General features: G+C 38.5%; 1 protein-coding gene across 4 annotated transcripts in view; it reads right to left on the bottom strand.

Annotated features, from left to right (window-relative positions):
* The window catches only part of ASTN2 (astrotactin 2), a 7,150,955-nt gene that overhangs the window by 4,109,135 nt on the left and 3,018,645 nt on the right, over window positions 1-23,175 (bottom strand). The gene's annotated exons all lie outside the window — the stretch shown is intronic.

The following is a 23,175-nucleotide window of genomic DNA, read 5'->3' as shown; positions in this document are numbered from 1 at the left end:
AATGTCAGAGTAATAAAAAGCCAAGCTTAATATATGGCTTTATCATCAACAAACTCAATTTCTGAATGAGATCCATGTAAAGTTGAACAATATCGCTGGAAGAAACATCTTCAGAATAAATGGCTTGAGAGGATAATGACAGTCAGAATGATATCTGCTTTATTATCATATGGATCAACAAGTCAATGAACTTATGAAAAAGATAGCCTTACTGGAAAAAAGTGCACATAGACCCCCTTTGCCAAGCTCATATACTTGTTTCCCATTATAAGAAATGCATCTCCTTTCATGGTTACTAACTGATATTAAAATTCAGTCCAAACTCATGGAAACAAATTCTAGTTAGGAGACTGAATATTTAGCATAACGTCTAAAAACAGAGAGATTGTAATTGTGTATATATTAACTCATTAATTAGGGTTAGCATTGGTGGCATGGTTATAGTTATCATGCATTACTAAGACAAAATAAGCAGGAATGCAAAATAAGGAATTTTTTTTTTTTTGCAGTCACTTGTAGTCCTTATTAAGATAATATTCTCTGTTTTTAAATAATGGCCCAGCTGGAATAACTTGCTACCAGTTTGTTGAACGTATCCAATGTTAGTAAGCACACTACAATTCTGATACCACAGCCTGGAGCAGACCTCTCAGCTCTCCAGATTTCCACAGAATGTTTAGATTTTTGTCTCAAAATTTCAGTCTGTCTCTCCTACAATTTGTGGTTTTCTGGAAAATGACTGGGATGACCTGAGGAATGAAAACACACTAAATAATGGCATGCATTTCAGTTTCAGACATCATGCCCTTTAGAAAATGTATTTTAACACAGACCCTTTTATTCTAGCAACTTTCTAAGTTTATTAGAAAAATATTTTAATATGTCCCTTTTTTTTTGAGCCTTTGTCCTCCCATTATGTTAGGCTCTGTCCAGATTTCTTGGAGTAACAGGTTGAGAGGTATAGCCTAATGTATTCTGTTTCATATATTACCAGTGCCTTCTGATGCTTTTTATTGCTGAAAGCTCTCTGAAAAATGTATTCCAATACTCCAATCTTCTTCAATGAGATGGATTCTGTGTAAACCACAGTCTGTGAATGATGTCAAGAGGTGATAACTCTCTAGCTTGAAATATATTCACATAAAATCCATGGAATTCTTATTTTTAATTGAAACTTTTGTATTTGATATAACTAATATCAAGATGTCTGAAAAATGAAACCATTGTCCATGAATGAAACTGACTGTAAATGATGGAACAATGCAAATGATGTTTGCATAATGGAGATTTTCTTCCCAGTCCTCTGATGAAAAAGGGCAGTGTTCATTTGGAGTGTCCCTGAAACAAATACCAGTACATAAAATACATGATAAAAAAGGAACCTTTGGAGTACATACATAAGTACCATTTAGTGCACAAAGGGGAGCAGGCACCAAACTATAATCCATGAGATGAACAAACGGGGAGAGGGCAAGAAAAAGAACTTCTAAGAATACAGTTGTACCCACTTGCACTAGTGTTTATTTATTTATTTTTTTTACTGTGCCTGCTTGCCTAAGAAAACAGGATGATGCACTAATTCCAACTCAAGCATGCCGCCGTTTTTGATTAATTTTATGGTGTTTCATCCATATTGCAGAATTACATTAAATTTGAATTGCATATGCTTAATTTCAGAACAAAATAACTTGCTCATCTAGTTTTTCCTTAATTGCATATACTATTTTACTATTTCTCCACCTTCCTTTCTTCTTACCCTTTCAGTACTGTGGAATACCCTTGGGAATGCACCAATCAATTCCTTCACTAGCTACCTTACTCTATGCCAGTCCAAAACCATCTCTGTTATAATATATATAAAAAAAAATAGAAAACAACTTACTTATTCTAAACTGAAAATCAATGTTTAAAAACATTAACACTATAGGTAGTGTACCAATGATAGTGTACCAATGAAATACCATTGCTGAATGATCTATGAGTTTTCAACTGTTTGTTTTTTTTTTTTTTTTTTGTTCATAAACTGAGAATCCAACAGACAGTGAAATATGCATGCACAGAAATGAAACAATGAAAATTAAAAAAAAAAAAAAAGATGCTTTTTATGGTACTCAAAAGAGACCGAGTATAATACAGTATTGTTTAAACCAAAACACTTCACAGTAAAGGAGTTTCTCCAAATAATTTTTTTACAATAAACAGAAACAAAATTACATAACTTCACAAATTTGGAAATAGTTTTCTTTTGATAAGAATTGTTTTAAAGTAAATTGTAAAGGGTAAGACAATAAAATCAGTTTTGACAGTGGGTAGTTAAAACCTTGTACCATGGCAGATGCATTGACAGAATGTTCTATTCTGATTAATATACATTTGGCACAAACACTGATTTACATGGACATTGAGAGTTAGAATTACTAAAGAGATTATTTCAGCTATGGGGTTACAATAATTAAGCCCTTATGTTCTAAGCCTTTTGAACCCAGGTACATAGGGGTATTCTGTAAAAACATGATTCTCTATCCTTGCAAACGCTACAGATAATTACTGAAACAGCTCAAAACTTCAGTGAAAAAGCATGTGTATTTTATTAAAAGTGACAAGAAGGGTACTTATTAGACTTTTAAAGGAAAAGGCTTAATTTTACAGATAAGACTACTACCAGCTGTCAGTACTGTACTATAAATTAAGTAAACTCCACAAGTTAAGAAAGCTTTCTTCAAGTAATAAAAAACACATTTAAAAGAAAGTGGCTAGTCATAATATTTTAGCTATGTTGAGACCTGCAAAAGTTAAGAAAGAAAAGCTTAGCTAATTAAATATTCAAGTATACAACATGCTTTATGTGTTTTCAATAACAGCTAAAATAAAGGACAGAGTTTATGAATGCTAAGAAGATTATTGTTAGGTTTGAGTTCTGGCCAGCTAATAAATATTAATCTGATGCATCTCAATTTGAAGTTAACATTTCAAGAAAGTAAGAAGGGTGTTTAATATTTTACACCACAGTCTACAAGAAGCAAATTAACTTGGTTTTAAAAGAAACAGCACTGAAAGGTTATAAAAAAACTTTATGAAAGTGCTTATTGTGGAAATGGGAGCAAACAGTATAATAGCTTTCCAATTGAGAAGGATGCAGTCACATGTAAATTATATAGCTTGACTACAACTAGAATGCTTCACATATTTGCATAAGTATTTTTATAAAGTAAAAATGACTACAAGCAATTGCATTTTTGTGGGACAATCTGATATTAATAACTATTCCTTATGCCAGTCTAAAAATTATTTTGAGTAAGGAATGAAAGGGAAATGTATAAAAAAGGGTGGAAAAATGTATTTTAGGTGAGCCCTGCCTGATTTAACCACTTGCACTGAAATTCTTAGGCTAAGCGTAACATTTTGTGCAGTCAGATGAATCCTTAAGTGGTGTATGGAAGTATCTGCACATCCTCAGATTTAAAACTTATGAAACTCATGGCAGTATTATGTGTATAAGGGGAGAAAAAGGTATTTATAACAGCATGACACATTAGCAATTTAGCACTATAATTTTGAGACATAATGGAGACTGGAGGTGTACACCCTAGATGTAATACTAAACATGAATATTACTTTTTTTTATAGATAATGCATTTTCAGCCAAAACACAGTTTTACTAGTATAACATGTATGTAGTAATCTTAGGGAAAGTTTAGAAGGTCCTGGTAATAAATAACTTTTTTAGTTGCATCCTGCTTTACTTTGAAGTAATCTATCTATGATATTTTCTAGAAACTCATTTTCTTTCTTTTGTAGTGGAACTACATTTTGTTTTATTCACTTCCTTTTTACCCAGTTCTCTTATCCTCTATCATAGCTTGCAATAACTGTCATAAATGTGTGTATGCAGTGCTAGTGATAATAGGGGGCACAGATTAATTATTATCCAGGTTACTTCAGCGTAGGCAGGTGTTTGTAAACATAGCGCATTCCTGCACTTGTCATTTATCTGTTCTGCATAACAATGACACACTTATTAGTGAAGGATACGACAGATTAGCAAAACTATTAAGTGCTCAGATTTATATGCATACTTTTAGTGACTATTTCACATTCAGCAATAAGAAAAGTGCTACTTAAATGTTAATATATAACAATAATGATACACTGTTAATTTTGAAACGTTTTTGCAATGTATTTGTTTTGAAAAAAAATCTGCCTGTTTCATGGGTAACTAGAATTGCTGGGTAGGAGCTTTCTTCTGTTCCACATGGATGATACTGAGAAACTGGCATGTCTGTCAATATTCTACCTTTCTCTAGTATTGCATTCTACTTCTGTGTTTATCATATTTTATTTAATGTACCATAATAAAACACTGCTAAGGATTTGTAGTGACACACTGCACGTCTGTGAAATGCTTCCACAGTTACAAAATAAAGAAAAACAAATACCTGCTCAGCTATGAAGCAGTGATACCATTTTATTCACAATAAAAACAAATAAAAGTAGATAAAAACATGTGAACTAAGCACTTTCACCCCTCATAGGGTTTCAGAGTCAATGTGTTAAACAAACATTCATCTTTTATTTCCCATGCACCATGACATCATATCCTGAGAAAACACCCCGTAAAAAATAAATTCTTAAAAATCTCATCTAACTGCAGTATATACATAAAATTTACTATACAATTGGTGATTAATGAAAAACCATCACAGACTCTGCACAACTCTCTTTTACCATAGTGTAATAAAAACACTAATAAAATATATGCATACGGAATGATCATCTTGCAAGGTTGTAGCATCCAATTTATATCACTAGGTAACAGACTTGTTAGTTATATCACTGTCACCCTGCTCTTTACAATGGGCTTAACTGATATGTTGTCACTGATCCCTGGGCTTTTATGGGAAATGTGATGAACATAGGTGAACCGAGGGTAGTGGGATGGTAACTACACATACTATGGGATATAACACAAGAGGAAAGGGGAATGAGTGGCTGACAATATGGTGGATTTAAAAAGCAACACACTGACTGTGGACCTGGACAATGGGAACACCACTTTCATCAATCAGCATTTATGGACTAGGCTGGCCAGTTGAATGAGCCATGTCTACCTAGGTGTCCTGTAGGTCAGGACCTGCTGACTGGCCTCTCTGATAACTGCTCCAACTGTAGTCGGGCAGGTTCAGTCAATGCACTTAGGCTACCGGCTGTTGAGGAGTGAGAACCATCTTGCAAGCAAGAGACACCAAGCCTCATCACCCTTCTTACCCTCTCCTCAGCAATTACCTTGGGAGGGACACAGTGTAGCATATCTAACTCCTGGGCAATCTATCATAAACAGCATTAGTATGGGGATACAACAGGAAGTATGTACTCCATAAATTAAGCAGACTGACCTTGAACTGCATATTGATTATACAAATGTCTGCAGTACTTTGTTGAACTGACAATGGCTACCTGCAAATCTCTCTAACATCCTGTGGAATCTCAAAAATCTACCAAAACAGCAGAGGCCACCAAAGCAGACACCCAAACAACCACCACCTCAGAACACAACACCTGCAACACATAGACCTCACAGTCAGAGTGTCAAACAGTCACAGCCCTTAAGGCCAAACACAATGCCAGACACACTAGTCATTGGTGACTCCATAGTCAGACACACTGACGTCCCGCTCACCAGACTGAGTAAAGAGAAGGTCACAGTAAGCTGCCTGTCGGGCGCTAGAATCCGCCACATAACGCAAGCACTCAGGTCTCTCAACAGCAGGTACAAATATGACTCAGTTATTGTCCACGCTGGTGTAAACGACCTGAGACGTACCTCCTTGGACTACATGAAAAGAGACATTGAGGAGCTCTCTGATTATGTAGCCCAGGCAGGTATGACCCTGACCTTGAGCAGTATCCTACCTTCACCAAGAATGATGCCACAATACAGAGATAAGATGATCAGCTTTAACAATTGGCTTAAACTCTGGTGTCATTCAAAGGGGATCCAATGTCTGTCTGCCTGGGATGACATGCTGGACAAGCCACGCTGCTTAAGGGACGGCTTGCACCTGTCACCCTGGGATTCGGATATTGGCAAAGGCTCTTGCCACCCCCATAGTGCCTTTTTAGGCAAGGCTCAAATTCTAAACCTACCACCCTAGAACACAAAAAGGAAAAAACTAAGGGTAATGCTGCTCAATGCCAGAAGTCTAAATCTCAAAATGCACGCACTCGAGGCCCTTCTCAGTATGGAGAACATCGATGTCTGTGCAGTGACAGAAACCTGGTTCAAGGCTCCTGAGAGCACCCCAGCACTATCAGGTTTTACCTCTTATCATGCGTTCCGCCCCAAAATCCGGACAATACCAAGAAAGGAGGGGTATCCATATTCATCAAAGACACCCACACCTCAAGACTGGTGGCAACGCACGATGCATCGGAGACCATCCAGGTGCAATTAACCATAGGCAAGACTGCTCTGCAAATTGTAGCATGTTACAGGCCACCCTCACAAACTCAGGAACCTCACATGGCCTTCCTGAAAACACTAGAGGATAAATGTATCACCAAACACCATCATACTAGGTGACTTCAATTACCCTAATATAGACTGGGAACACTACTCAAGCCCAAACACCCTAGCCCAAAAGTTCCTGGAATTCATAAACTCAAATGCCATGGAACAACTAGTCACCATCCCCACAAGAGGAGAAAACATACTTGATCTCATCATCACGAACATGGGAGCACAATGTTCAACACCGAAGTATACCCCTCACTGGTGAGATCAGATCACAAACTAATCTCGCTGGAGGTCCTCATCCCACCCCACCTGAAATAAAAAGACCACAGTAAAGAACTTCTCGAAGCCGACTTCACACTTCTAAAGACTAGTGTGGTCTCCTTTAAGGCCCCGAGCCGACGGAAAACAGTACTCAAGCCGCTGAATCACTTACAAATGCCTTCTACCAGCACCTGCAGGACTGCATGGATAAGGCAATCCCAAGCAAAACAAAGACTCTTTGTACCAAAGGCAAGCATCCACTCTGGTGGACCCCAGCCATAAACAAACTCTACAACAAAAGGAGGAAGCTACTACAAGATAGAGCAAAATCCTTAAAAGGTAAGACACCCTTGATCACTATAAGTAAAAACTAAGAGCTCTCATAAAATCATCCAAAGCAAATTTTGAGAGAAAAATAGCTAAAGACTCAAAAGACAATCATAAGGCCTTCTTTAGCTATGTTAGAAACCTGGGAGGAAACTCCCAGATATGCTCAGAACTAGTTCATAATGATGTGAAGATTACTGATCCTACAGACATTGCCAACATACTGGCTGACAGGTTCAGTGCAAACTTCTCCCCAAAAGGAGAGATATCTATACCAAGCGATTGCAGCCCCCAAACATCTCCAACGACCAAGTGAGAACTGCTCTCTCCAAAGCAAAAACACAGCATCCATGGGACCTGATGGTGTCCCCGGCTGTGTGCTCCACGAACTCAACGAGGAATTAAACCCACAGCTAGGACAGCTGTTTAATCATAGTCTTACCTCTGGATATGTACCCAGGAGTGGCGCACTGCAACTGTGGTCCCACTTCACAAAGGCGGTGCCTCCACCGACCCTGGAAATTACCGTCCCATTAGCTTGACAAGCCTTATCTGCAAAGCCATGGAGAGGATCATAATGGACCTCATAAATAAAGACATAGGAATTTGCAGACTTTGGATCCATCCCAGTTTGGCTTTGTCAAAGGCAGATCATGCCTTCTAAACTTGGTTGACTTTTTCAAACAGTCACCAAAGCCATTGATGAGGAAAGGCAGACCATACAGCCTACCTCGATCTGGCTAAGGCCTTTGATACAATACCCCACTCGGGTATCATTGAAAAACTCATCAGCTTAAATGTTAACCCATACATCACAAGATGGGTTGCAAACTGGCTGAGTGACAGAACCCACAGGGTCAGAGTTGCTGGCGCCATGTCAGACTCAAAGCCTGTCACAAGTGGTGTACCACAGGGCTCAGTCCTGGGCCCACTCTTGTTTGGCATCTACTTTTCCGGTACAAGCGAACACAGGAGGGTTATGGCTGACAAAGTTTGCAGATGACTGCAAACTGGGCGCCATAGTAGAAAACACATCTGACACAGATATCCTTCAGAAGGGTCTCACAGAAACGTATAACTGGTGCCAGAGCCATGGCCTAAAGTTAAATGCCAAAATATGCATAGTCATACCCTTCGGGAAAAACAAGGTTACCCCTAGCTACCAAATAGGTGGCAATCCACTGAGTACAGAAGAAGTTATCAGGGACCTGGGGACCCAGGTTGATAGTAGTCTGTCATTTGACACCCATGTAGCTAAAGTAGTTAGGAAGACCTTCTACATTGCCCACCTTATCATGAAGGGATTCTCATCTAGATCAAGGGAGGTCATAGTCTCCTATACTCATCACTCATCAGACCAATGATTGAATACAATGCCCCATTCGGAATGTATCTGACCCGACACTTGCAGCAGCTGGAGAGGCCACAAAGTTCCTCACCAAAAGGATAAAGGGTCTCAAACATCTGTCCTATGCTGCCCGACTGAAAGAACTCCAGCTCTATTCAGTCGCCACCGCTTGCTCAGAGGTGACCTTTGCCTAACATACAAGGCCATGTCAAACCCAGATTTGATGAATATGCTTCACCTCAAAAATCTAGATCCGTCAGAGCCACAAGGGCGGAGACGAAACCTCGACACGGCTATTAATAGGACATGCTGGAGGGATAGATTCATCACCCAAAGACTCCCTATGCTGTGGAATAAAATCCCGGTATATGTGAGGCAGAGCACCTCGCTGGCCTTGTTCAAGAGAAATCTTGACCAATGGATGGGAGATCGCAGATATACCCCAGGGATTACCTCAGTGTCACTGCTCAACAGAGGCACAGCAAAATAATGGGTATAGTTCCCCATACTAAAGGGGTGGCTTAAGCCACAAAACTATGGGCTAGGCTTGTAAATGCCCTCGGGCAGATAGCCTAGTATGAACCTATGAACCTATGAACCTATGAAACATGGTTCCTGTAATACTATGCTCAGGCTGAAAAAGAAATGGAATACCAGCAAATTGTAACAGGTGAAAGGAAAGGTGCAACTACAGCTACAAGAAAGGATTCCAGGCAAATGTCATTATGGCTGTATTATAGGCAGCTGCAAGGTGTTGCCTCCCCTCTAGTGAATGGTAGGACAGTTGCACACAGATGGAGACCCGGCAGTGTGTAGACACATAGGATGGCACAACATTACTCCACTCCATTACTTGTCCCAGTTGGACACAACAGCAAATGAGCAGTACTTATCACAAGTGCCACAACCACATCTATGTGTGAGTGTACAGGAGCAGTGCATATCACAAGTGCCACAACCACATCTACATGTGAGTGTACATGAGTAGTACATATCACAAGTGCCACAACCACATCTACATGTGAGTGTACATGAGCAGTACATATCACAAATGCCACAACCACATCTACGTCTGAGTGTACGCTGACAAAAAAGCATATGGGTATTTAGGAAGCGGTCCTGTCTCAGTGCTCATCAGTTGTATGAACAGTCCCAAACTGTGAAAATAAATAAAAAAAAAATGCATCCATATGACATTCTAGGTAATTCTCCTTAACTTATATTCCCAAGCTTGTCCTTTTCCAGGGATCCCGTCTTACAAATCATAATATGAATGGCTGCAGTGTTTTCCCTGTCCTGGTGATGCTCATGGTCAAGGTAAATGCTTCAACCAGGCCATACCAGACACCTCACTTCTTAAGTGCAACAGCACAGCTGCCCAGTAGACATTCCCCAAAATGGGCATTATGAAGACATTGCATGATAATGCTCCTTTTCATGCAAGTAGTTTACGGCAGGCATTAGCAGAGGATGCCACACCTTAATCTCCTCTGAAAATGGTGCTATTTTAAAACAAACAAAATGTGGTGTCCAGAGAATTGGGTTGACAATATCGCAGAGCCAGGGGAGTGAAGCAACACGATATGCATGTTGATGCAGCAAATGACACCTGAGCCTTTGATCACTTACCCAGAGGGATGCACACAAGCAGCATGATGCTTGGCCTCGGTGCTGACACTGTGTAGCAGGAAGATTAGGTAATTCCTAAAATGTTATGCACCCTTATGTTATCTGATAACCTCTCTCAAACAGCTATAAAACTGCTACCATTTTGTATGCAAGTTCATGCAACTTGATTGAATTAAAGAGGATATTTGGAAATGGAATGTGGAGAATTAGCAATAGCAACCAGACCTATAAAGAGCTCTGAAGAGGAAGAGAGTACCCATATGGCTTGTTGTAAGTTATCCATCTTCCTAAAGATGTGTGCACTTGCAGTGACATCCGTATTACAGACTGCTTTACATGTGAGAAAACATATGCCTACATCTCTGTTGTGTACATATTTTTTTTATCTACATGGTAGTCAGTAATATCAGAAAATAAACTCATTGCTGTACATGCCAAATTGCTGCATACTGTAGATCTAGCATGCGAACTATATATGTGACTTATGCTGGTGATATGATAGCTAAATGTCTAACAGATATGTCACCCACTTTAGGCTTTATCATTGGCATGTACAGGGTGTCAGGGATGGGTGCTACAGCCTTAGCATACCTGTTGGCAGTAACAAAGAAGGTTGGCCTTGTGGGGAGTGTGTATGTACCTATATGTAGCAAGTACACCTTCTTAATGTTTTCTCATATCTGTTCCTATAGCCATAATACATTGTACTATATACATTCATATGTAGCAAGTACACCTTCTTAATGTTTTCTCATATCTGTTCCTATAGCCATAATACATTGTACTGTATACATTCAGCTGCAAGATATGCTTTACATTTATCTGGAGTTATAATATAAACCATCATGCTGCTGTGCAGCATATGCTGTAGCTTGTATTTGTAGGTGTCTGCATGTCTTGAGGTCATACTAGATAGCAGAAATTGGACAATTTCCACACAACTTAAAATGTCTAGTTGTAAGACCCACAGATAGCAGCTTTTCAGATGTGGAAATACTGACCGGTCTTTACAAAATCTGTTGTAGCAGATAGTGATATGTGTCAAATGCCATGGGCTACTGAGATCACATGATACACCAATACTGTTATCATGTTACTGCCATGGAATGTTTCATATCAGTGGAAAGATTGTTATAGTGTCGTGAGAGAAGCCTAGAATTAGCAGAGACAGAACATGAGGATTTGCTGGTGTCTATACAATATGACAATGGTTCCCAACTCATCCATGAAGGGGTGGACATTGCTCTCATGGTAGAACATATCTCACCATGGCTGTTGGTGGGTGACACATCAGATCTGTACTAAATTCATCAGGGTTCTTTTTACAAGGCGGCCCACATTGACCATAAGCTGACCAAGGCATGCATTGCACACATTTCCTTATAAAAACATCTGATATCAGTTATCCAGCAACAGCAGGATGGCACTTCATGTAGATTGCAATTATAAGGCTACATCATAAAAGGTCAGCCTTACCATGCATGTTATTGGTGCAGAGTTCTGGAAGAGGTATACATGGGTCAACTCAGGGTGTTTTGTTCGTTTTGTATTCGTTCAGCAGATACATTAACACTTGTAGAGGTTGGGATAGGGCAAGAGGCTCTTGTTGCTATCTGGCTTAGGGACTGATGTTTAGGGAAAAACACAAATACCCAAATCATAGTCTGATGATACAGTCCCACTGTTTCCTTTCTGGGTGGGCACCCACCCATAAAACATATGCCAAAGGTGAAAATGAGAATGCATAGTTTAACTGGTCACTATCTCCAGTGAGTGATGGTCCACTGTGACTGTGTGCACCAATGCAGCACTGTTACCCCTGCGCCTGAGAAAAGCACAACAGTATTCCATGTAACAACCAAACAGCACCCAGGGTTATTCAGCTGATGTGCCACAGTATCATCCAGGCAAATCCCACTGCAAAACAGTCCATCTTGAGACTGATTACTGTACCCCACGGGAAAAATGGCAGCCTGGGGTCCACAGACACGAACAGTGCTGGGTATGTTTGCACCACGGTATGTGTTGGGAGAGCCATGCAGGTAGACATCAAGAGGCACATAAATCAGAAGCAATGTGTGAACGCATAACATGTTCCTCCACCCCTATTCATGGCCAGACATGCCACTTGGCCTCCATTGACAAGAGGCTCTTTGGTTGACTCTGTAAAAATCACAGTTCTGTAGTCACACTTCATCACATATTAATAAGAAAGCTGACCTACAACCATCTGTATTGCCCTGTCTGGAGCTTACGCAGCAAGCTGGTTCACACTGGTGGTATATTTTGAACACTTAAGGATATAGCTTAGTTGTTTCCATTAATGTTGCAATCAGACAGTAACTAAAACAACTTTTTTTTTTTACTAGTAGAACCAGCAGAATAGAATATGTAGAAAATTCACTGTCTCAATGAAACTGCAAATGTTTCTTCTTATTACACTATCTTTATAAAACATTTATACAATATTTAATTATAGCAGGCATAGTGGTAATTCTGAAAAATGTAAGGTGACTAAGCATACCAGGACCAGGATAAATCCAAAATAATAAAATTATATATATATATATATATATATATATATATATATATATATAGATAGATATATAGATATATATATAGATATATATATAGATATATATATATATGCACAGAGCAAAAGATGTTCACCAGTCTGAAATAAATATAAAACACTTTAATAAAAAATAATAAAAATAGAATACAATGAAAAACAGGTAAATGCTTTTGCGATATTTTCTCTCTATTCAGACCATAAAAGCATGCCCTCTGGTGAAACACATTTAAATGCTCCTCTACCAATCAAAAACCAGTTAAAATCACATGGTGCATATCAATGAAATAAGCCACTACATTTTAGAGCCGGCTTTAAAGATACAGCATTAAAAAGTCCTGGATATGCATCTGCTCTAAAATCGAAAATCCATTTTAATTCCAGGAATTCAGTTTCATTAACAATAGCACCTTTTCTTATATTAGCATTTATCTGCTGCAAAACCAAGAATTCAAACTGGTGATTGGCACCTAGTTCTAAGACATGCTTGGTTAGTGCATTATTGAGTTTACCATTGCGTATATCATTCACATGTTCAAGTATACATTCCTTCAAATTACAATTGGTCTTTCCTACATAGAACATTTTGCATGCAAAACAATGTACCAAATAAACAAGATTCCTATCAGTAACTGTTGGCATAAAATTGAAACAACTCCGCCCTATGGGTTCTGGGATGAGGGACCAAAGTGACTGACCAAATATATCTACAAGCTTTGCATGATTTACAGGCATAGGTACCCTGATGTTCAGAGCCTATCCTAGGATAACCCACTTGTTTATAACATAAACGTTGTTTTAGAGTTTTGTTATTCCTGAAAGCAACATGCGGAATCTCACCAACTACTTTAACTAATGTCCTCATCTGTTATTAATATTGGCCAATTTTTCTTAAAAATATAGCATACAAAATTATTTGAATAATTCAAAACCATTCTTTTAAGACCATCACCCTTCAAAGGTTGCAAACCATCTGACTGAGGCTCAGACTTATCAGAAAGGTAGGGTTTAACCCCTTTCCTTCCTACGTTTTTAATGGCCCGCTCTATAACTCCAATAATGTAACCACGTTCTAGCAGTTCAACATGTAGCGTATCCAACATCTTTTACAAAGACACTGCATCAGTATGTAGTTGCATCAGCCTAAAGACCTGGTTCTTAACCGCATTTCTGGCAACATGTCATGGGGGCATACTTGTGCTGTGTAAAATATTTTTCTTACAAGATTTACTAAACATACTAGTTAATAAAGTACATAAGTCATTAAAACTAACATATATATCCAGAAAATCAATGCTTTCCAAATAAGAATGCATAGTAAATGTAAGAAAAGAGGTTGTATTCTGGAAATAATCAACAAATCGAGTCAATAAGTCAAACGTTCCTTGCCAAAGAAAAAAGATGTCATCCACAAAATGCCTATAAAACTTCACACAAGTAACAAATCGACTATCAGAAAATACTGTTTTTCCCATTGGGCAAGAACTAGGTTGGCTTACGAGTTGGCACATGTCATCCCCATAGTAACTCCTAGTTTCTGCAGAAAACATTCTGTTTCAAAAATAAAAGCACGATTTTCTAAAATCAACTCCAATAAGGCACAAACGAGCTCAATTTTAAAGTTTGAGAATGTAGTGTCAGATATTAAAAACATTCTAATACTGTCAACTCCTGTTTCATTGGGAATAACTGTGAAAAGTAAAGTGACATCAAGAGTTACAAAAATATCTCCAAGACTAATTCACGAGACCATTGATATAAATCTTGTAAAATGTTTTTGTGTCTTTTAAGAGAGTGTCAACAGAATCCAATACCTGCCTGAGTTATCTCTCTACATAAATTGACATTGGTTCTCTTGACCAACGCTTCCAAGATACAATTGGTCGAAGAGGGGGGATTCACTTTATCCTTGTGAATCTTTGGTAAACCATATATGACAGGTATCGCAGAATGGTCAACCAAAAAATACGTATACAAATCATAGTAGATTTGACCCATCATCAATAAATCATAAAGATAAAAATTAAACCAATTAATTCCCATTAGCTGAAGATTTTACAATTGCAGATAAACACAGCTACATCATTCAACATCGCCATCATTTTATCAATGTAATTCTTCTTGTCCATCTCAGAATTTAGTACAAATCACAGTTACATTTTCAGAATGTTAGACCTTGCACTGATGGGTCTCAAACAGCTGAGAGGCAGCCTTTTAGACTGAATGGAGAGGTTTACATAAAATCTGAATTTCCATGGTAGGTACTAACTAATGGCATATACATTGTGACAACTCTGTCAGCTTCACTAACCTGTAACTATGAGAAAAATTGAGGATATGTAATTTAGGACTGACTTCATTCTTAAAATAAGAGATGAGATCATACAGCCACATTTACTTTGTAGAGTTGGCCCTTAAAGGAGGCTGCAAAAAAGATACAAAACTACAAATGTGTGCCTCTAATAAACTGCATAGTGTTTGCTCATGGTCCTGAAAATTGTTAAAGGCGCAAAGGTATGAATTTAGCTAAATATGAGTGAATGCCTTTCATTTCATCCTTGACTTACAAGGTACAATGCCAAAAGACATTTTGACACACAAAAACATGAAATTATTATTCAAAGAAATGAGTTTTAGATATCTAATAAAGCACTGAAGTTCCTACCTAAGCAGCAGGTCCTTCCATTACACTTTTTTCCACCCATTCCTTAATCTGCACATAGGATTATTTTACATATTTCATGACATCATGTGCTGTATTTCCTCAACCGGTAGTTTCTCATGTTCCTTTGTCATCATGTGCATGATTTAACACTTCCTTTAACATGACATTAAGTATACACCACAGAGCCAATACCCATAATTTCTAATCCCTCCATCCTTTCTCTTCATAGATTAGTGCAGGCTAGCTGCCCTTGGGGACAATTTTAAACCTACCCAATGTCCCAATGTCCCTTGTTGAGAATAAAACCCTGTTCACTTTGTGAGGTAAATACCTTAAAAATTATGCCAACCTCCTTCAAATCCATCCCAAGTACTTATGTAACTTATCCAGTTGATACATTTTCTTTCATGTCCATCTTCTGGTGTGTAGATGTCCAGCTGTGTCTTAAAGCAGACCAGAAGAAGAACATCACAGATCAAAAGGTGAGATCAATAAGAGAATTCTCACAGTGGCAACAATGGATTCTATGAATCCACTGGTCACAGACAAATACTTAAAAAAATTCCAAAGATGTACTGTAACACTATTCCATGGGTGCAAAGCTATAAGTTTTTAGCAGCAAACCTCAAGATAAAGAGTTTCACCTCTATCAATAAAAGGCTTCATCAGAACTACACATTCAGAGGGTGGGTGTACTTACATAGCAAATAGTCACATGACTTTATAAAAGACAGTTATGACTTTAAAGACACATACACCATAGTTACATAAAACAAATATTTGTACACAAATTTAAACAAATTTAAATTACAGCTTAGTAACATGCAGTTTAAATAATCTAATGAATGAAGCACTTTTATTTACTCCTGGTTTGGCAGTAGCATCAGTTTTTAATTACCATAACAACTCAGCGTACTCGAGCTTCTCACCCCAGTGGCTACCCTTAGGGTGTCTATTAACCTTTTCTAAAACCATGAATAACAATTCCTTAAAACCAACACAGACAATTGAATGTTTATACAATGTCTTGTATAAACAAGTCCTGCTAATGTCATACACATGTTAATACTCTCTTGAAAGGCCCTTTCAGTCTTTTTTCTACATAAAAGCTTGTGCATTCCTGACACAGTGCAGCCTATACCACACCCTTTGTAGATCAATTATAATAGCCTTTATCTTTAAATTTGCAATTGCCCAGTTTGCAGACATCATTATTTAATATGTACGTACATACATTACAGGACTGCCATTTAAATGTACCCTTATGTGGGGCAAACACTTTTTTCTTATACTGCACAAGATTTTTCAAATTAGGCACTTGTTTAAACAACAGGCAACATTTCACCCTGTTTTTATAAAAGGATTATGTAATTCCTTGATCATAAAACTAGGATATGCTCCTTCTGAAAACAATGTTTTGGGTGTTGAATAATTCTTTTTCAAACTCATTTTCATCCATAACCACATGAGCCAATCTTACCATCTGGGCCTTAACGAGGTCTATTTTCTGGTAATGACAGAAGGAATTGGAATAAGTCCATTTACAATAAATATTAGATTTTAAAAACTTTATCCTTTTAAAGAGAGACATCCAAATCATTTACACTTGAATAATTAACATGAAAAGTAAATGTTAAAAAAAAAAATCAGTTGTTGAATTAATATATGCAGTATACTCATCTATTAGTTCCATACTCCTTCCAAAAAATGCAAAATGTAACCCAAGAATTCTACGTTCCCAATACCTGGCATATACAGCACTCAAAATAAACTCTTTCTCCTAGAACCAAAGTACTATACTGGAAAAAATGTGGGCACATGATGACTCCATAGCAATACCTTAATTTTGGTGATAGTGTTTGCCTTCAGAATTAATAAAATTCTTTACAAGCAATTGCATAAATGATGTAATCAACTTAATACTTGTGCTTGTTAAACTTTCCATACAAAATAAAGCTTCACTGAATCGAGATAAACCTAAGTTATGAGATATTACTGTAAGCAAGTCCATAACATCAGCTATTAAAAATACTAAGGTGAATATAATTCAGGTATAACACTATGCAAAAATGCCAAAAGTCCTTAAGCAAATATGTATATCTGGAAGAAAAATGCTTTAACCTCCTATGGATTGATCAAATCTTTCACTGGTTGAGACAAAATCTCTTAACCTGAGTTTTGTTAATAAAACCATGTGTACTTTTTTTTTTTTTCATTTTTCAGATGTCTGGTGTTGCCATAGGGGATTTCCAACATAGTTCTTTGGTTCTAGGAGAAAGAGAAAATCTTTAATTCTGTATATGCAAGGTATTAGAAACACTTTTTTTTTTTTAATGACACATGCATTTTTGGAAATGTCCTGTAGAACTAATATATTATAATATATTCATAAGTTCATAGGTTCGTAGGAGATTGCTAGGCTAATGGCTTACTAGCCCTTACAAGCCTAGTAAATATAACCCAAATTTCCTCAGTATATAGCACCTAGGGGCAAGAGGACAACATGGATTTGTGCCTATATACTGAGTATCTTACAGATTGCCCTGGTCTGTAAGGGACAAAGGCACTACCCCAGGTGTGAATTTGCAATTCTCCATCTATTGATCCAAACAGCATGCAAAGAGGGCCAGAGAAGGTGTCTGCTTAATGTCAGCAGAAAGCCTGTTCAAAAGAATGGGTAATCTCTGAGACACATATCCATCTCTCCAGCATGTTGGGTTTGAGTCGCTGTCTACATTTAGATCCCTAGACCTGGTGACCCTCATGCTGTTTGACTTATGGATACGTAGCAGCTCCCTCAAGACTGGATTTTCAAGTGCCTTGCAGGTCAATTATAGGTCACCCCTTAGTAGTCAGTAGGAGACCGAATAAAGAGAGAGGGCTTTTAGTCTATCCATATAAGATATGTTGTTTATGAGGACCCTCTGAGGTTGCTACAGCTACTGTAAGTTCTTTGTCAAGTACATGCCAAATGGAGTATTGTACTCGATTATTGGTCTAATAAGGGCTGAGTACAGTGGGACTATGAGTTCTTGGATCTGGATGCCATACCTTTACTTATACGTTGTGCCACATAGAATTACTTCCTCAGCAATGTGGACACATGGTGGTCTAAGTTCAGGCTACTATGTACCTAGATCTCTCACTTCTGAGTCTAATCTTAGGAGTGTGTTACTGATGTCGTAATTTGTAGGGTTATTTAACTTCCCAAAGGGTATGATGATGCATTTTTTCACATTTCGTTTTAGGCCATGGTTCAAGCACCAATCATTTGTATGCTGTAGATTCTCTTGAAGGATATATGCATCCATAGAGGTTCAATGACAACCTCCAGCTTATAGTCATCAGTGAACTTTGTCATCCAGAGGACTTCCACATTAACCTTGACTTCAGAGAAGTATATTCTGAACACAAGTGGTCCCAGCACTGAGCCCCTGGGGCACACCACTAGTAACTTGCCTCTTGCTGGATCTGGATTCACCCACCTTAACCACGTTTCCCCTCTGTGAGCCAACTGGCTATCCATCTGGTGATATAAGGATTTATGCCTAGTTTTGAGAGTTAACATAATACCCGAGTGGGAGCTGTGTCAAATGCCTTGGTTAGGTTGAGTTTGGTGGTATGTAAAGTTGTGTCCTCATCCATGGCCTTAGTGGCTTTCTCAAAGACATCCACCAGACTCATGACCTACCTTGACACAGATGAATTAGGTTAAGTCCAGAGTTTGGAGATGTATGTCATTATTTATCAGAACCATGATTATTCTTTCCATGGCCGTACATATAAGACTGGTTAAACTTATGGGTCTGTAGTTTCCTGGGTCTGTACCTTTATGCAGAGTGACAACTGCCTGCTATCCTTCAGTCTATTCGGACAAAGCCAGTTTGGAGGCTATGGTTAAATATGGATCTTAATAGGCCTGATAAGTCCTGTTTTAATCTGTTTAAGAGGCAACCTGGTATATTGCCTAGCCCAATTCAAGTTGTGTTTTTAGCTTTAGACAATACAGTGGCAACCTGTTACTTGGTAATAATTGGTGGTGGAGTGGTGTGGGGTATTTCTTGAGGAGAGCTGGGGATAATGGGGAGGGAAAATTTGAACAGAATTTGTCAGCAGTTATATTTGCTAAATCTTCCAGCTGAGTGTAGGTGATGCCATCTACAACTAATTCTGAGCATTGTTGGGTGTTTCCCTTAAGACTGCTAACATAACTGAAAAAGGCCTTATGGTTTCATTCCCTTTGGAGGTTATTTTTACCTCAAAGTCTGCTTTCAGACACTTTACTAATTCTCTGATTTGCTTGTTTAGACTAATGAGGGACTTTTTGTTCTGTTGCAAACATTCCCTCTTACTTCTCGACAGGATTTTCTTTCTTTTTTTGTACACCCTATTGATTCCTGGGGGTCCACCAGGATGGCTTGTTTTCCAGTATGACCCTTTTTTATTTTAGTCTACATACATCCCTGCCTTTTGCTCTTTCATGTTCAGTGAGTAGTTGGAATGCATGAAAGACATAATAGCTATGCACTACCTGAGTGCTTTCTGTGGATTTTAACCATGCTTCAGTAACTGCACACATGTCAGCATTCTCCAGGGTTAGGAGAGCTTCCAGAGAATGCAGTTTCTTGTTAAGACTCCTAGCATTGACCAGTAAAACCTTTAGCTTGACTTGAGTAGGTTTTGTTATGTTGGAAGATCCGTCTGTTTGGCAATGCCTAAAAAGGCACTATAAGGGTAGGCAACGTTTTGGTCAATATCCTAAAGGCTAGAGGTGACACATGAAGACCACCCCTGGCAAAGCAGCATTGCCTGTCAATCATGTCCTTCCAGGTTTACAAGAAATGGACCCCTTTGGAATGACATCAGCAGCTAAGCCAATTGTTAAAGTTAATCATTTTCTGCTGGTCTTGTGGCATCAGCCTTGGAGATGGCAGAATGCTGCTCAATGCCCATTCTGGTCTGTGACACATATTCTAAGAGCTCAAACATGTCTCTCTTCATATAGTCCAAGAAGGTACATGCAGGTCTTTCACAGGCACATGGAGAATGACTGAGTCATACTGGCACTTAGAGGTAAATGACCTGGCAAATCCTGGCTCCTGACAAGCAGCTAACTGTAACCTTCCTCTTATCCAGCCTGAGAGATATCAGTGTGACTCACAATGGAGTCTCTTAGGATCAGAATATTGAGCTGTGGGGTGTTTTGCCTTATGGGCTTGGTAGCAGAGACATAATGAGCTGTGGCTTTATATGTTGTGATGGGAATTGTCCTGTTTGCATTCCTACAGAGTACATTAGAGCTGCACCTGACTGTCTTTTGAGATATGGATAAGTTACATGTGAGCACTGCATATGTGGGTCTATGTGTGTGGTACTTTTTGGGTGCAGTGAGTAGTGTGTGTGCGCGTGTGTTTCACCGACAACCTGTTTGTTACTTTTTGCGTCTGTGAGAATCGAGCCTACAGTGTCAATGAGTATCTACATCACTCATATATTCGATATCTGTTGGAGAACTAAGTGTTTATCAATGTACATAAGGCAATCGCTACATTGCCTCAGGATGCCCATGTCCACCAAGCTGGATACAAAGATAGCAGGAAAGTGCCCATCCATGGTTGCAAACGTTAATGTGTACTCAAAATGATAAGAGTGGAAGGAGTTTATAGCCAACTGAGGGAAGAGTGCTTACTTAGGAGCTAACAATCAGAGATGTTGACCTGCACCAAACCAGATGCTCTCTGAGTAGCAGTAGCCCCATATACTATAATAAGTTAAGGTAGACCTAAATAGTCCTAACCAAATGTGTAAACGCATCTCATCATGCAGACTTGATACTCTGAGTAACACATGACTGAGATAAAGTTCTGGGGTGATTTTTATACTGAAATTTCATCTTCTGGCATTTGCATGTATATGAGGCACCAGTAATCACCACTGAGCAAAGAGCAGACTTTGACCCTCTCAATGTGAAATGATTGGTTTGGAGCCCAAATGTAAAGGAACCTCAGACAGATGCCTAATACTAAGAAGAAAACAATAAATAGCACAATAAATGTTCACGGTATAATGAAAATAAGCAATGTTTGTAGATGTTTGCATTTGTACAGGGCACTGGAATAAGTAGCTCTGTGCAAATTTGCTAAATTTATACCATCAATGGAAATACAGAAAACTGACAACTGAGTCCTATAGCCAATAAAATGACTACACTTAGAACCATTGTTTGTGATTCCCAAGTCAGATAGATCAGGTAAACACTGCCACTAGATGAATAATCCCAGTCCTCCTGATGTAAAAGCAAAGAAAAAGCCTGTCCAGAGTGAAATGCTACCACAAGCAAATTTAAACTTAAGGAAAGGCAATAAGTAATTCAAGATAACAGCAGTGTACTTTAAACAGCTTATAAAAGTGTGATTATTCAATAAAAGTACTTTGTTTTACAGAAATGAGCTAAGAGCCACTCAATTGCGCATGATTTCTAAAAGCACTAAAAACAAGGTTAGTTGATTAATAAGCCCTCCAGCCAATAAAACAACTGCATGCAGGAATCTGTAGTGTGTTTCCTCAACCTATATAGACTAGGCTACCACTTACTACCACCCATTGCCACAAGATGGAAAGTCCACTGTCATCTTAATGTAACGACACAGAAAAGAGTTTGATAGAGTAAAAAATGTATTACTTTATCCAACAGCTAGCCAGATAATGAATTCAGAGCAAGCTAAGAAATGGGACAGACATTAAGAGACAAAATACACTTTTTTCCAAAATAAACACAAGAAAAAGATAAATAAATAATTAGATATGAACAGCAGTGTAGAAAGGGCGGAGCTTATAAAGCTCAATTTACAGTAAGGGCGGACAGCTTAAAATCACCAAGTTTAAAAAGCAGATCAAAGAATGAGAGGGTGGGTAAGAAAAATAACCAGCAGGAAGACACCAACAGTGCTTGTAGTTTTTGCAGGCCCTGAGTCTCATCAGAAAAGACAAGGACACAGAAATTCTCTGTGTATTTAAGTATCACTCAAGAAACAAATTAACCAATGAAATAAACATGTAAAATGTGCAGCACAGGTAATTTAAGTGTCTGTCTGCCACAGAGAACAAAAACACAAGGTCAAGCAGATTAAAGGCATACATTAACCATCTCTATGACACGTTGAAACAGAGGTGGCATGGGTCACCTGGTACCCATATCTACTCCAGCACCAAGGATTGTGCTTCCCCTTCTCCTCCTCTCAATGACACATGCAACTCCAACTCTCATTCAGTTTCTTGGACCATAAAGGACTACCTCCTGTGGTAAATGTCTCAATCACAATCCTTATTACTTTCTGCTAGGTGCAGCTGATCATACAGTACATGTAATGCTGGCCCAGTGTCCTGCTTCTGACCACAAACTCTGGTCATGTCCTGCAGCACATACTGTTAAATTTCCCCTGTATAGTTAGTCTGCATTCCTTAAAGGACTGCTACCCGAGGACTTGGAACAAGATTTTTTTTTCACTGCTGTAATTCTCCAACATTTGTATGACTCATCACCTGGTCATGCTGATTCCTGTAAGACTCAGGAAATATACAAATACGTATTGTAATTGCTAAGAATGTATGTAAAGGTATTACAAATGTACCTGTTCCACACAGGTACATGCTGTCACAGTGTGCAAGCCCTATGAGGTTTACAGCATTACAATACAATACTCTTTCTTTTTTTTGGCCTCCCCTACCCAATTCTGCTGAAATCCCCCCTACCCAATTCTGTTTAAATCCCCCTCCCCCATTCCTCATTCCTCATTAGCCCATTTATTTCTCTCTCTCTCCCATTTATTAGTCAAGAAAGGGTTCAGACAAATCCTTTA

The sequence above is a fragment of the Protopterus annectens genome, chromosome 16.part0, assembly GCF_019279795.1.
Source record: "Protopterus annectens isolate FY-2018-M chromosome 16.part0, PAN1.0, whole genome shotgun sequence".
In the NCBI taxonomy this organism is placed as follows: Eukaryota; Metazoa; Chordata; order Ceratodontiformes; family Protopteridae; genus Protopterus; species Protopterus annectens.
Note: the sequence above shows the minus strand (reverse complement) of the source record. Positions and strands in the feature narration are given on the sequence as shown.